The sequence below is a fragment of the Watersipora subatra genome, chromosome 3, assembly GCF_963576615.1.
Source record: "Watersipora subatra chromosome 3, tzWatSuba1.1, whole genome shotgun sequence".
In the NCBI taxonomy this organism is placed as follows: Eukaryota; Metazoa; Bryozoa; class Gymnolaemata; order Cheilostomatida; family Watersiporidae; genus Watersipora; species Watersipora subatra.
The window spans coordinates 36,840,176-36,857,288 of record NC_088710.1 but is presented as its reverse complement, the minus strand read 5'-3'; the positions used below and the strand labels follow the sequence as shown (position 1 = coordinate 36,857,288).

General features: G+C 38.8%; 1 protein-coding gene across 1 annotated transcript in view; it reads right to left on the bottom strand.

The window, feature by feature from the left end:
* Positions 1-4,773, bottom strand: part of LOC137389503 (uncharacterized) — a 29,408-nt gene extending 24,635 nt beyond the window's left edge. Inside the window, exon 1 of the mRNA XM_068075519.1 lies at positions 4,592-4,773. The gene's annotated coding sequence lies outside the window, so the exon portion shown is untranslated. The remainder of the gene's footprint in view (positions 1-4,591) is intronic.
* Positions 4,774-17,113: the final 12,340 nt, after the last annotated feature.

The window sequence follows — 17,113 nt, the reverse complement described above, 5'->3', positions numbered from 1 at the left end:
GCTTTCATTAACACCCAGCTGGAAAATAACTATTCAACATGTATATTTCTGTCATTTTTCACCGTTTGTTTACAAACGGAAATAGCAATCGATTAGCTCTCCAATATGGCGCATACGTTACGTATTATTATCAACGTAAAAGCCACGTGATTGCCATTCCAGGGGTTTTAAGTTCAATGGTCATAATATCCTTGTTTTCCCCAATTTCACACAAAACTTAATGCAAATACACTGTTTCGGTTTATTAGACATGACGATAAACAATTTTTGAAAATCGACGGAAGCACCTGACAGACCTTGATATATCATCAGCTCAAATGAGAATGCATTGTCATAGCAACCTGAAATTTTGTGACAACACTCCAGAGGTGTTTGCCAGCAAACGCTGCTATGGGGTTTTCCATCGTGTGAGTATGCAAGTGTATACAACCCCATTCCGGGAACTTTTGGATCAGACCTCATATGTTAAGAATTGCATCGTTATTTAGGGCAGCTTGCCAAAGAATCAAAGCATTCAAATATTACAGATACATGTAGAATATTTGTGCACAAAACTGATAGCTATGTTGCTCAGTTAATCCATTTAATCAAGTTACACTATTGACAAGGCAGATGGAAGATAATTTTTTCTTGCATCTCCTTCATTCATTTCTCATAATATCGCGTAGGAACATTTGATAACCAGCAACACACAATTCTTTATTTGTGTCACTAGTTGGCTGGTTTAGACCACAGCTGTTTTACGAGTTGAGGCCAAATATGCGATAGATATTTTAGCAACTTACAAGAAAACTATCCATCACACTACCAAAAATTCCCAAACTAGATATAGGATAGTGAGAAATTGAGCACAAAACCTTATTTTGTAGCAAGTAATAGTAAATGTAAATTGCTTTAACAAGTTTAAAAGGCTCACAGTGAATATGCGATATAGGAGTTTGAAAATGATTTCAAATTATCGTTCACGTTTTCGATTAATATAACAAAAGGCCTAGTAAATATTTTAGTAATTATATTGTTTACAACACTAATTAATGCTTATGATAATACGTATACTAAATGACTGAAATCGCAGAAAGCTAGCGAGCTGCGCTATTAATTTGTTGGATCAGCTGGAGTTTTTCCCTTTACACACGACTAAATAGTCTGAGAGGTAGTCTAAACAATTGCCCTAAATGCAGTGTTTGCCACTTGTGATCTGTAACTACAGTTAACACAAAAAATGTTGGTGTGTGACTTAGTGGTTTTCAGCTTGCTAAGTCGTGTAATAAATGCAATATACAAGAACCAGACCTACTGCGTCTCACCAAAAGTCATCGTACGATGCACGCATTGCAGTCTACCAGCATAGTACAAAAATTTTAGCGAATCGATAGTAAAAAGCAATCCATAAATTTCCTAAAAATGTTTCAGGGCGATTGAGCAAAACCAATACAGATGCAGAATGTATCATTTTTAGTTCAAAACAGCTAGCCGAGGTGGCATAAAGTGCCGGCAGCAGTGTAATTGAATAAAATTGTAGGCCGACATACTTGTATTTTAAATAGCAATCATACTTTGTGATATGCTTTAGAGATACAGATTATAACGCAATTTGCTGAAACATCAATCAAAGGACTAGCACAAAAGATTCTCACAAACCTCCTTTTTCACTGTAATAACTGATTTATATGGAAAATGCATTGACTGAACGGTATCGGTTGGTAAATATTTCTACAACATGTCGTAGTGGACTCAGCCCCAACACTACGTACTGCACCTAAAACAATCAGATCATTGATGATAACTACTTCCAGGTTATTTACTAGTGGGTGGCTGTGTCACGAACAGTTCATATTTAATCCACCAACCTCTTCCTATTTTCAAGTTCTGCAGATTAAAAAGATCATCATTTTTAAAATTTGCTACGAAAAATGAGCGATTTTCCAGCCTAATTACAATAAAAATGATAGCCAGGTGCTAGTTTACGATAAACTAGCAACCACACAGCAAGTTGCAATAATAACTTTAAAAGCTGTTTTGATCGATTAGCCCAGTAAAATACACATTACACACTGTTGGCCAATTATCCTCTAGCAGTTTCTCGCTAATCACTGAAAGTTTTGATAAAATTATGTGAAATCTCAAACTAAAACTTATTTATACCATAAAGCCCTCCTTTAAAGTTCTAACTAAATGTAGCAAAACTGCAGAAGTAAGCAAGATAATGTATTCCACACATGCAAGACAAATTTATTCCAAGTTACGATATTTCAACTTTGGCAAAGATAAAGAGACTACTGAAAAAAGCCATAACCGTAACATATTTAGCGAAAAGCAGTACCTAACCTAATCTGTAGTAATCTATGCCACGTCACCAAAACAATACCATGAAGGTTATTAGAGAGCAGAGACTGAGACTCATGGACAGACCTGCCAACCATGGAGTGGGGAAAGGAGTGAGAGTCTATTTTGGGGCAATGGAAACGCGAGGATTTGATAAGTGGGGTAAATATTCATAGCGTATAAAAACACCACAGCGAAAGATAATACCTATAACTCCATATGGAAACTACATGTCATGGAGGTTATTGATAGATGAGAATGCCACAAATACGTTTATACATAGTTGTTTATTAGTAGTAAGTATATGATTACCAGGGCTGTATCCTCCTATACCGCAGCTACTGCTATGGCATTTACTGGCTATACCATTTTTTGAGGCTCAAAATCCCGGAATTCATGTCATTTTTGCTTGATTTTAACACGTTGGATGGGGAAATGACCAAAATGTCGTTTATCGGTTGCGTGGGGAAACGGCACTTATGTCACTTTCAGTAGACGTTTATAAAGCCGCCGTCTCGTAACGTTAAACAAAGGATATGAATGCTAAAAAGTTTTAAATATCATCAGCAAGATATTAGTCGATGAATTAAAACATGAAACGATTATCCGAAAGACGTTGCTTCGTGCTAAAGAAATCGCGCCTCCTTGGAAAAGAATTAAAGCTGGAAATACCAGTCAACATCGGCTCGACTTTCAAAACAGTAAAATAAAATATTATTTGATCCTCCGATCGTAAGTGATTTTTGGTGTGATTAGAATAACAATAATTCAGATGATAAAAGTGATGTAAACTTTTTAGACTTTTATTATGGTTTATAGTCCGAACCTCGACAGGTTTGAAGCTCAACGAGTTTGTATATCGAAAACGGTTGGTCCAATCTCGACAGCGATTTTACTATTTTATCATTTACTATTTTCATAGTAAATGAGCGATTGTTATGTAAAAGATCTATTTATGCAAAAAATATCTTGTGATCCATTTGCTGCAGCACTTCCCAGCCTATGTAGGCCTATCAATATTTTTCCCAACCTAAACACAGAACGAATGCTAAAATAAGTAACAATAATAAATATGGTTTACTGTTATGCTAGCAGTGTGCTTTATTTGAAATGAAATTTTTTTAAAGTGAGGGCAGAACAGCGAAAGGCATTTATTATTTGTAAAAGAATAGTGCGTGAGAGTACCAGAATAAAAGATAATATTATTGTGACACTGCACCAGCCTTTGTCGATATTCAGATCAACCTTTGTCTAGATTCGGACCAACCTCTGTCGAGGTTGGGACTTGTCTAGGTTCGGACTTGTCGATGTTGAGTCTGTTTCCCAATTCTGCCTCATGCTAGCTGTGGCCAACACTTTTAGCAGTTTTCATTCACATTATATTTTTAATAAGCGTTGTTAAAGACAATCTCAATAAACATTTTTATATTTAGAAAACTGGATTATAATGTCAAATTTGCTGTTAGAACATGTGCCCCCATCAGGAGCCAAGTGTGCTAGATTTGCACCATTGTGACTAGTTATACTAAAAAAATTTCCGGGGGAGAAACCCCTCCCCCCCCACCGAGAGGGCGCACTTCTCTTGGACTCTCCCTGCAGTACCATTTTCAAACAGGTGGATACTGCCCTACTTGTATTACCTCGTAGGATTCTTCACGCTAAACCACCTAGGGATGTAAGGGGCGTGCCTCAATTAGACCCAAATGGATTTTTTCTTTGTAAAAAATGTTCCAGTAATTGGTTTCATAATTAAAATCTATGAATTAATGTTACATAGAGGTCTGCAATTTAAGGTCTCGTATTGTCTTTGGTAAAAAGCTATTGTGGAAAAGTGACCTGTTTGTTTGTAGAGTGATTGGAACTCCGTGTCTTTGAGATCTAGTTTGTATAAAGTTTGTTGGTATGGTAATTACCCTGACGATTACTACTTGAAGATTGGGCAAAAAACAGGTTTGCTTGGGTAAAAGAGGCAATTGCATTGCACAGGCGTGAGATGCGTGAGGCAATTGCGTGAGTCTCACGCCCAATGCGTGAGAGCAATGATATACAGTCCCCCACTGGGGGGCTGTATATCACTGGTGAGAGTTAGCAGGTATGCTCATGGGGCTATACTAAAACTGCCGTTGAAAAGATCCAGCGGTGCCCCTAAGTTTATCAAGAATAAAAACATCAAAAATGAGCTAAAATCTATAAGAATGTAATTTGAACAAGCAGAAAATATTAGCACGGATAAAAAGGAATGGCAGAATAAGACCGTGAATGCTACCTGAGGTGGAGAGACAGAAGTGATCAAATCACGACGACGCAGATGATGATGGTAAAAATAGCGCTGCAACAATAAATTCTTACGCATTGGCTACAATTTTTACAAACGCAGTTTTACTATTTCTTGAAGTATGTGCGCAACGAATGGGCTACTACAAAAATATGTTACGAATCACGAGTAAAATGTGCTATCAAACGGAAACTTAAAAAACTAATATGTTTTCGACCCGTTCAGTTTTATTATTGCCGTGCGGCTATTGCGCGGATAATATTTGGTTTGACGACTGCTTACATTTCAAGAGAAAACAACTTCAACTGTTAATAAACCGTGGCTTCAGTTATTCTGGTTTATTGGATAAAAATATTCTAAAATTTCAACATAATCTTAATAAAAAGTTTCTGACCGTGACTTTAGTCACATGTTTTATATTAAAACCAAATAAAGAGTTTCTCTTTTCAAACGAACTTAGTGATACTACATAATCATAAATTTTGCCAAACATAAATACCGGTATATGTTACAATACCACTTGTTAGTAGGCTGTCGGGTCAAGGACATAGGTCACTTCCTGTTGTGCGCGGCATGGTCGGGCTGATACAAGATACATGTATATATATATATATATATATATATATATATATATTCGAATCTGTCCAATACGCCCGAGGGCATTATATGAACATAAAATTTGAGATAAAATGATTGATAAGAACGCTAAAACCTAATTTGTTGCAACACTAAGATCGTATTAAAAACTGAGGGAGTCATCAACGCCCTGACCCACAACATTCGGTGCCATTCTATTATAAAAAGAGTGCTTATATTGGTCTATCCTAAAATGTGGGTGGACTACTCCATGACGGGTTTGGTGGGATGGGTTAAAAGAGATATAGTTATTGAGGTCTAGTTCATATAGACCAAACTCAATTCTTTTTAAAAATTTCAAATCCAAATCTTCTCTTCTATCTTTTAGTTCTTGGATGTTATTTACACGCATGCACTCTGTGACACTATCCATAGGCCCGAGTCTGAAAATCCATCGAACCCCCCGTCTTTGAATTGTTTCTAATTTGTCAGTTAAGCCTTTTGCGTGCGGTGACCATACCTGACAGGCATATTCGAGTAATGGTCGAACAATTGTGTTATAGGCGACAATTTTTGTTGATATGCTTGCATTAAAAAGGCAGCGTCGGATAAGTCCGAGTGCCTTATTACTTTTCTTAGTAATGTTTAAAATATGCTCGTGCCACTTGATGTCGCTTTGTATGAAAACCCCCAAATATTTCAGACCATTCGCCTGTGGTATAAAAATTCCGTTCATAAAAAGTTTAAAATCTGGTGTCGACCTGCCCACCTGCATGTGGATACACTTTTCTGGATTAAATGTCATGCCCCACTGTGTGGCCCAATGCTGTAATGCTGTAACGTTAGTCTGCAAAGCCAGCTGGCTGGTGTTTGTCAAATCCATGCACAGCAGAGTATCATCGGCATACAGTCGACAGTCAGCGTCTTTCACACAGAGTGGCAAGTCATCGATGTAAAGAATAAACAATAGGGGTCCCAGCACTGAGCCCTGAGGTACTCCTGATTTAATACTAAAATTATGTGATGTATAACCATTCACTTGAACTACAGAAGTTCTGTTTCTGAGCCACGCTTCTATCCATTTGAGGGTACCTGTATCAAATCTGTAAGCCTTCAATTTGTGTATTAAAAGTTGGTGGGGCACCTTGTCGAAGGCCTTTGCAAAATCAAACGAGACTATGTGATACTCTCGGCGTTCTGCCAGTGCTTTAGAAGCAAAATGTGTAACATCCAATAATTGGGTGGTAGTGCTAAAATGTTTGCGAAAGCCGTGCTGATTGTCACTTAAAAGGTTAAAACTACTTAAATGCTGCCACATAGAACTAGAGATAATGTGCTCAATTATCTTTGAGGTTATTGAGGTCAAACTTATTGGCCTGTAGTTTTGCGGTAGGTCCCGCCTACCACTCTTAAAAATTGGGACAATATCAGCCAGTTTCCAGTCGAGAGGCACATAGGATTGCTCTAAACTGGCCCTCAGCACCGAAACAAAAACGGGTAAAAATTTTGGAACGTTCTTACTGAACTCTTTAAGACAATAAGATGATATTTTGTCCGGTCCAGTTGCCTTTCTGACATCGAGATTTGTAACTAGATTTTTTACACCCGCAATATCTATGCAAATTTTACTCATCGGCTGAACTGGCGGTGATTTTAAAGAAAAGTCTGGACATGCAAAGGTGGTTTCATTGAACACAGAAGAAAAAAAGTCTGCTAGGGAATTAGCAATTCCCTCTGGATCTGTGTTTTCTAGACAGCTGATATTGTTTGATTTTCCCCTAGATTTGTTAATCATATTGTAAAGCGGTTTGGTGTTGCCAACTTTTAGTTCATTGGTGATGTGACACTCTATAAAATCGGTCTTTGAATTACTCACTTCCGTTTTAACGGCGATTTTCATTCCTTTAAGGTACTCAAAGTTCTGCTGTGTTGGGTATTTTTTGTAAACTTGGTAAGCACGATCTCTTTTTCTAATATTTCGTAGAAGAGATCGTGACATCCATGGCTTTCCCCTGGGTCTAGATAGTAATGTTGGGACAAATTCTTTTAGGGCGGACAAGGTGGTGTTTTTAAAAATTTCCCATAGAGTCTGGGCAGATAAATTCTCTTGTTCAGTTCGTAATAACAACTCAAAAAACAGAAAGTCAATTTCTTCGTAGTTTGCTTCGCTAAAGTTATACCTGGTTACACATTTATCATGGTTCGTTTTGCTGTTGCTATTTGGGAGTTGAACTTCTGTTATGATCATATCATGATCTGAAATCCCAGGTTGAAGCAATGTATCAAAATCAAGTTGATCAAAAAGGCTATTTTCGACAAAGAACAAATCTAGTGTGTTACCCTTTATATGGGTGGGGTCGCGAACTAGTTGTGAGAGATCAGAGCATTTAAAAATGTCCAGTGCCTCTTGATGAAATGATTGCCTTACTGATGATCTCCTAATTTGGCCTAAACCGGATGTCCAGTCTATGTCTGGTAAGTTAAGGTCTCCAAATAAAATTAGTGGATATCTGGAATTTCTGTCGCTGAGTAAGCCATGGAGGTTTTCAAGGTTGTACTCACTGGGGGGTCTATAAAGTATTACTATGTCCAATGAGACTTGGGAGAAAAACGACACCGTCGTCATGAGAGACTCGCCAGGGCCAGCTATGTTTCTGATTATGTTTATTGGTGATGAATTGCGAATTGCTATCAACACGCCGCCAGCCCCTTGTTTCCTATCATTTCTATATACGGTGAACCTATTCCCTAAAAGCTCATTATCATCGAAGTTGCTATCAATTTTGGTCTCTGTTATACCCACAATATCTGGTTTATAGACTTCAACCTGCGCCTTGATAATGTCTAGTTTGCCTAGTATAGAATTGCTGTTGAAATATAATATTTTGATAGCATTTCTAGGTGATATAATATCATTTTTGGGTGGGCCTAGTTTGTGGCTGCCTTTTCCAGCTGTATAATTTTGTTGTTTTTTATTTTGTAAGTGTAGGTTGGATTGTCCACTCTGACTTTTTTTAACTCCTCCCTGAGACGAAAATCCGCCTCTCTTTCATCAGGGGATAAGTCTGGCTTAGAAAAGATATTATTTGCCCTGAGAGCATTTATTCTCTTTAGTAAATCCCATTTCTGTTCTTTTGATTCTGTGGACAGTTTTATAGGTCTTGGTATTTTTTTCCCTGTGTTATCTGTTTTAATATTTTCAACCTTTCCTAATCTATGAACATCTTGCGATTTTATTTCCAAACTGTGATGACAATCTTTGATTAGTTTTTGTACTATTTCAACTGTCTCTTGTATGTACTTAATATATACTTACAATATACCTGCGATTTAGCCGCATTAAAACATGGTGTCAGGAGAGGATGAGCAACAATAATTACCAGTCTCACTAACACTCACGACCAATAGACAGTACATAACGATAAATAATAGTGCGGGTTCAACGAGCTGAAGGGCTAATGGACTACTAATCTACTGCTACTTCGACAACCACGACTCATCATCTCGTCAACAAACCTACGTAGGAGCATAACGAAGTCAACGATCTATAACAACATACAATTACAGTAGCGCTATTTGGGGTAGAAGAGTGATTATGGTGATATATATATACATAAAGACATACATCCCATAGCATTCGTTCGTGCACTCGTTATTGTTGCTATTGATTGACTACATCACTACTAGCTTATTAGATATACCCACGCAGACGCTCACAGTATTACTAGAGGCAGAAATAGTAGACTGTGTCGTTTTTATAAGCAACAGCATCTACTGCATGTATCATTCTTATAATTAAGAAGATTATATAGATAGATATATATATATATATATAGTTTTTTTAGTCCTTGACCTGAATTTTTTTGTGTAGGTTATTTAGTATAGTGGTTGTTCGCTTTCATCTATTTACGGTGATTCATAGTACTCATTATTATGGAATCATTGCTTCCAGAACCGTTGTCAGAAACAACTGAGGCGTCTACTTTAGCGACACAGTGGACCAGATTCAAGAGACAGTTTGATTGGTTTATAGCAGCTAACGATAAGGCAAAAGCTAAAGATGAAATTAAGCTGGCTATACTCTTGCGCACAGTGGGGCCAAGAGGTATTGACATATACGACAATTTCAGTCTGACAGATGAAGAGCGCAAAAATTATGCAACAGTTGTTAAAGCATTTGATGATTACTGCAAGCCTAGAGTGAACTTGTTTGCAGCGAGACACAAATTTCTGACAATGAAGCAAGGTGAGCAGACTGTTGATCAATTCTTGACAGCATTACGTAAGCAAGCAAGAGAGTATTGTGACTTTAAAGAAGCAGCCGAGGATTGGATCTTGCATGCGCTCACTTTGGGTTTATCGGATGAGGGGACGAGAAAAAGGCTCTTTGAAAAAGAAGACCTTGATCTGGAAAAGGCTATAAAAATCTGCAGAACAGTAGAGGATACACAAAAAGAAATGGCAGGGCTTAAGCTGAATGAGGAAGCACATGCGGTGTATAAGCGTCCATCGCGACCGGTTGATAGCACAGTAGTCATAAAGAAGGAACCAAAAGCGAGAGGTAATTGCAAGTACTGTGGCACATCACACCCTCCTCGGCAGTGTCCAGCATTTGGAAAAGCATGCAATGCTTGTGGCACAATGAATCATTTCTCAAGAGTCTGTCGAAAGAAAAATGAAGCAAGCGTGAAACTAGTCGATGAACTAAGAGAAGATCAGGTGAACATGGTGATGAAGGAAGGAGACATGTCTTCGGGGTCAGAGGATGCATGGCTAATCAGGGTTCAGCGCGAAGGCCGTAAACTGGTAACTAACCTACAAGTCAAAGCTGAGGGAATTAGGGCTCCAAAATGGCTAAAGACTCAGCTGGACACAGCAGCTACATGTAATATTTTGAGCTTTCAAGCCTATGAGCAGTTAGGCAAACCGCCATTGCAAAAGAGTTCGACGAAGCTTAGCATGTACAATGGCACAGTGGAACTATCATTGGGTAGATGTGCTTTAACTGTTATGAACAGTGAAAAGCCAGTGATTTTGAGGTTTGAGGTGATAGATTGCAACAATCTTACATTGTTATCCTTGAACTCATGCCTATTGTTGCAGTTGCTAACAGTGAATGAATGTGTTGACTTGGTAGAAGGAAAGGAATCGGACACTATAGCATGGGCTTTAGAACAATACAAAGATGTTTTCACCGGCCTGGGTAAATTAGCAGGGGAGTACGATATTGAAGCTGATGAATCTGTCAGACCTGTTCAGAATAGGCCAAGAAGAATACCTTTTGCGCTTAGGGCAGATCTAGCCAAAAAGTTGGATGCTTTAGAAAAACAGGAGATTATAGCTAAAGTGGACAAACCCACTCCGTGGATTTCAAACCTTCTGGCCATGAGGAAACCGTCAGGGTCTATTTGAGTTTGTTTAGATCCAACTGATCTCAACAAGGCAATACAAAGAAATCATTACCCATTACCAACTTTGGAAGATGTGTTACCAACATTGAAGAATGCCAAGGTGTTTTCGTTGGTGGACGCTAAGGATGGTTTCCTGCAGATTGAGCTGAGTGAAAGGAGTAGTTTCCTTACTACGTTTTGGACACCTAAAGGCAGATATCGATGGAAAAGAATGCCCTTTGGCTTGAGTAGCAGTCCAGAAGAGTTTCAGAGGCGTTTAAATGTAGCGCTAGAAGGCATTGAGGGATTAGCAGTTGTGGCAGATGATGTGTTGATAGTGGGCCGAGGACAGAATATAGATGAGGCAATGAGAGATCACGATAAAACCTTTGTAACTTTACTTCAGAGGGCCCGTGAGACAGGGCTAAAGCTGAATAAAGAGAAACTGAGATTAAGATTGAGAGAAATACCATACATAGGACATATCTTATGTGAAAGCGGAGTGAAAGCAGATCCCAACAAACAAAGGGATATAGTTGATATGCAAACTCCAAAGACAGTAGAGGAGCTTCGGAGGTTTTTAGGCTTTGCAAATTATCTTAGCAGGTTTATGCCTAATCTAGCCACGGTTACAGAGCCGCTGAGAGCACTGTTAGGCAAAGGGGCCGACTTCAAGTGGGAGCAAAGACAGGAGAAAGCATTCCAAGAAGTGAAACAGTTGGCGCTGAGTGGTGAAACCCTTGGTTATTTTGATCATACCAAACCTATTGTTTTGCAGTGTGATGCCAGCACTGTTGGGCTTGGGGCAGTACTATTATAGGACGAAAAACCCATTGCTTATGCTTCTCGCTCATTGACCAAATGTGAAAAGAACTACGCACCCCTTGAATTAGAGTGCTTAGCCATGGTCTATGGTTGCCATCGGTTTGACCAATACATTTATGGCCACCCAGATGTGACAGTTAACTCAGATCACCAACCTTTAGAGTCCATAATGCGAAAGTCATTGCTACAGACACCTAAGAGACTACAGAGGATGAGATTGATGTTGCAGCGATATGATGTCAAGGTGACCTATTGCCCAGGGTCCAAGCAGGTGATAGCAGATATGCTTTCCAGAGCACCTTTAAAGGGTGACAGTTTAGTAGATATGGGACAAGAACAGGTGTTTCAGCTAAAAAAATGGGAAGTTCGAGCATTAGAGATTGAAACTGTTAATCCAGAACAGTGTTCACAAGTAGGAGATAGGAAATTAGAGAGGGTGAGAGAAGCAACCAGTGGAGATGCAGAGCTGGTGATATTGGGCCAGGTAGTGAAGCAGGGATGGCCAGACAACAAGGATGAGGTGGATGCGAAAGTGAAAAGCTATTGGAATTTTAGAGATGAGATTGCTAGCTTTAATGGCATTTTGTATAAGGCAGAGCGAATAATTTTGCCAAAAAGCATGAGAAAGGAGGTGCTGAATAGTCTTCACAGCAGCCATCAGGGTATTGAGGCAACTCTGAGACGAGCGAGAGATAGTGTTTATTGGCCCGGCATCACAGCAGATATAAAGCAGACAATTGGAGAGTGCCAGGGCTGTCAGGACAACAGAGGGAGTCAGGCAAAAGAATCACTGAGGTCTCACTCGATACCCAACAGGCCCTGGGTTAAGCTGGGTATGGATTTGTTTCAAACAAGAAAACAGGAAAATTATGTGATTATGGTGGACTATTTTTCAGACTACTTCGAGATAAACAAATTACCTAATCTTGAGGCAGGAGCTGTGATAACAGTTATGAAAGAGCAGTTCGCGAGACATGGTATACCGGAGGTAGTACACTCTGATGGTGGGCCACAGTTTACGTCAGATATGTTTGCCAGATTTGCACGTGACTGGGGGTTTCAGCACACCATATCTTCACCGTATCATGCACAGTCTAACGGGAAGGCAGAGTCGGCTGTTAAAATAGCGAAAAACATGCTGGACAAGGCTGACAACATATATGCAGCGCTACTGGAGTGGCGGAATACTCCTTCGTACATTACAGAGAGCAGTCCAGTACAGAAATTGTTCAGCAGGCGCACTAGGGCCATGGTTCCACAACCAATACAGTCTGTAATACCCCAGATCTTAAGTAGGACACAGGTAGTGGATAGAAAGAAGTGGGGTAATTTCAAAGCACAGCAGAACTATAATGTGGGAGCCAAAGACTTACCTGTCCTTCGTGTAGGACAACCAGTATATGTTCAAGATTTGAGAAGGTATACCAAGGGAAACTGGAATGGTGGTAAAGTGATAGGCATATGCTCTGACCGTTCTTACATAGTCGAAACTGGAGGCAAAATGCTAAGACGAAATCGACGTTATTTGAGGCCTGCAGCCACCAAAGAGGGCCCTAGTTGTGTGGGGGGTGAAAGGGATGATCAGTTATCTGCTGCAGAACCCCCGACTCAAGTTCAAATACCTGTTAATCGTCAGAATTGTGTGAGGAGTGAGAGAACAGATGAAGGGATATCTGTTGCTGAACTCCTGACTCAGACAAGGGTTTGTGAGAGAAGCGAGAGAGCAGATGTGGGGATATCTGTTGCTGAGCCTCCAGACCCTTCTCAGTCAGCTTCAACAAACAACGTACCAACTAAGACTCGTAGTGGAAGAGTTAGCAGAATGCCACGACACTTAAGTAATTATGAGTAGACTGCCAGGATATCAATACACGGACAATCATAAGTTGGACACTTGAACAGTGGATTACATAACAATACTCTACTTACATAACAATACTCGGTATATACATATTAGTAGTTAACGCTCATTTGTTTTATTTTGCTTGTCATTGCTTATTTGGTAGTATGCATAATAGTTTGACTAAGCTTCATATACCTGTGGGGGGTCCGAGGGGGATGTTACAATACCACTTGTTAGTAGGCTGTCGGGTCAAGGACATAGGTCACTTCCTGTTGTGCGCGGCATGGTCGGGCTGATACAAGATACATGTACTTAATATATACTTACAATATACCTGCGATTTAGCCGCATTAAAACAGTATATACAGTGCACCCTCGAGATACGATTACCCTGATATACGAATTTTTCATTTTACGAAGTCAAATATTGTGATATCTTCACCTCGCTATACGAATTTTATTTCACCATACGGATTTAAAAAAAGTTTCGCCCGAGTTAAAATTTGGCCGTCGGTGTGCTCATAACACACGTCGAAATAAAAAAGACACCGTTTAGAACGTTTAGAAGAGACACGATGATCGACTTCTCTCATGTCCGCGTGGAAAATTTCGTGTAAAATACACAAGCGAGAGCAAATATTCATTTGTAGCGTTATTATAGCTTTTACTATAAACATTCAAGTCAGCATACGTATATAACTACAACTATCTACATTTAATTTGTTATCTATGGAATCTGAGACCGATACAAACGTTACAAAACGAAGGAAAAATGATTTCTATGTCAACAAAGTTGGATGTTGTTGTATGGAAATACAGACGGTTCCCAACCTACGAACGCGTTACGTTCCGGACGGTTGTTCGTAAGGTGAATTTGTTCGTAAGTTGCTTCTGTGCTATATTTTGTATTATAATTTATGTTTAAGGCCTATATAAGTATATTGAAGGTTTATATAAGTATGTTTAAGGCTTGTATAATTAACCTGTATTGGTTTGTACTGAGAAAAAATATTTAATAAAATGGAAATAATACTTTGGTGGACGCCGGGCCATGACACTGCATTTCTTATTTATGGTATGTATTGTCCTTTCTATTACATTGTTGTTTTAATCGTTATGCTATCACTTATCGTTGTTGTCTTATTTTTTTGTATGTGTTGTCCGTTTATTATATCGCTGTCTCACTCGTTATGCTATTGTTACATCTGATATACCGTCATAATACTATCACTTATCGTCACTTAGATTGTTGTCATTCCAACGCGCTAGCGGTCCTATTCATTCACCTTGTTAGCCGGTGTTCTTACCGTTTGCCGTTAGCCGGAACGGTTGATATTATTTTATATAAATGAGTGCGCCCATTTAGTTGAGCAGAGCAGATAGCCGTATGCTCCTCGGCTGGTGAATTTCCTTCGCTAATTAAAAGCACTTTAATTAATTACAGGCACTCTCTTATCTTTATTTATTAGTAAAGATCTTGCCAAGTAAAGGCTGGCAAATCTCTTTACAATACGTATGTAAAGTTCAAACAAAGTTCAAACAAATAATTCGAAAGTTAATCGAGTTACGAACAACGTACATGCGTTCGTATGTACCGTTGTTCGTAACTCGAATGTTCGTAAGTAGGGAACCGTCTGTACTCCGAAAACAAGATACCAGCAGGGAATGTAACCAGACCACATGATAAAAGAGACAATAAAAGATTCTCTAATTTTAAATGTCAGAATTAGAAAACATCAATCTTTGAAACTGCTGCGTCAACACTGTTATAGCTGGAATTGAATGTAAGACGGATTCTATATATGTATTGAACAATGGGTAGTTGCTGATACTGACTCACACTATTCGTAGGAAGAGGAACCGTCAGAATAAGTGATATATTGGTACTCAATGGTGCCTTAAAGGTATCAATTGCAGTCAGACACGAACAGTGATTTATGTCAGCAACAACGTCAATCTTAACTGTGTAATCTAGCTAAAGTTAGAAAGCGGAGGGCAGCGTAGAATCTCAATATTCTACAAACGACTTCATCAGTGTTATTGATCATCTTATCTACTGTTTCGTCTTAGGCTAGAACTTCCAGGTTTCGAGAAAGATCCAATAGGATTGGTACACGCAGGCAGAGCGTCACTAACCAACCTGAGGTGGGAGATCTGGAGGACAGAAAGGTATTCTTTTGGAGTCCGGATTTCCAACCTGGTGGACGCACTGGGATCGAGATCAACTCAAGAACGCTACAACAGGTATTTCGAATTATTGGGAAACAGTCCCAACATCGACAAGTCCGAACCTAGACAAGTCCCAATCTCGACAGAGGTTGGTCCGAATCTAGACAAAGGTTGGTCCGAACATCGACAAAGGCTGATGCAGTTTTACAATAATTTAATCTTCTACAAATAATACTTGTCCTTTTGCTGTTCTATCCCTACTTCAAAAAATAGAAATCAAAGCTACTCACTGAAGTTTAGATTTCAAATAAAACATTTTGCTAGCATAACAGTCAACCATATTTATTATTGTTACTTGTTTTAGCATTCGTTCTATATTTAGGTTGGGCAAAATATTGTTAGGCCTACATAAGCTGGGAAGTGCTGCATCAAATGGATCACAAGATATTTTTGCGAAAATAAATATTTTACATATAAATCGCTCATTTACTATGAAAATAGTAGATGGTAAAATAGTAAAACTGCTGTCGAGATTGGGCCAACCGTTGTCGATATACAAACTCGTCGAGTTTCAAACCAGTCGAGGTTCGGACTATAAACCGGAATTATTACATTGATTGCATTTATCAATAATCTTGATTGATTGAAATAGCTACGCTGGGTTTGATATAGTGTTGTTATAGCATTGTCTCAGTAATTAAAAGCAGTAAAAGAAGCTATAACATTGTGGTGGAGGCTAGGTTTTTTCCGGCCCCGCTGCCAAGTGATTGGACGTCCTGGTGGATCGCCCCCTCTTAGTTTTTTGCTTGCAATTTTGTGTTGTTTCTATTTGCAGTTGTTAATCCACTGTGGACAGTGTGCTTTTACGACGGGTGAGCTTAAGTAACTGCATAAGTGATTAATAGTTTTAGCCGTCGCACACATATTTGAGACACATTCCAATCTGCTACTGTTAAACGGATAAGTGCACTATCCATAACAAATTAGCGTCACTGCTTAGGGAACTTGAATTTCACAAGAAACAAATTGAAATCACCCCTCTGTCAGAGCAAGCAGATAAATCACAGTTTTCAAGCGCCTACAAATTTACCAAAGCATAGGGTAAAGAATTAGTGTAGTGCAGCTAACAATAGGGAAACTGATTTACTAACCGTCTTAGTTTTCAGGTGCTTACAAATTTACCGAAGAATAGGGTAAGAATAGTGTAAGGCAGCCAAAGATAGGGAAACTAAAATATTTTGATTCATTTTTACAGTTTTCAAGCACCTGCAGATAACTAGTAGAGTAGCTACCTTAGGAAAACTGATTGTAAGCTTACATAGCTTTCAAGCAATTGAAAATACACTACAATAGTGGCAATTCTGCAATATAAGCGACAGGGAAAACCTTTTGTTTAATTGATTTTGGAAATTAATTAGCAGATAATTAACCCAATTGAATTTTAAAAGAGTTACAGACGCTTATACCTTAATCGATTATACCTTACTGAGTGTTCATTTAATTCATTGTTGATTGAACCGAGTTATTGTCAAACTTTTGTAATCATAGCTAGAGCAATAACAACAGTAACCATAGCAACAATAGCCAATCTAAGTATTCTCTGAAAGCTGCATTAATTCTGAAACGAAGTAATTTATACATAGCGCAGGAGAAACTGTTGTTGTTACAACACATAGTGACAAATACAAAGGAAAATATTTGCGTTGAAGC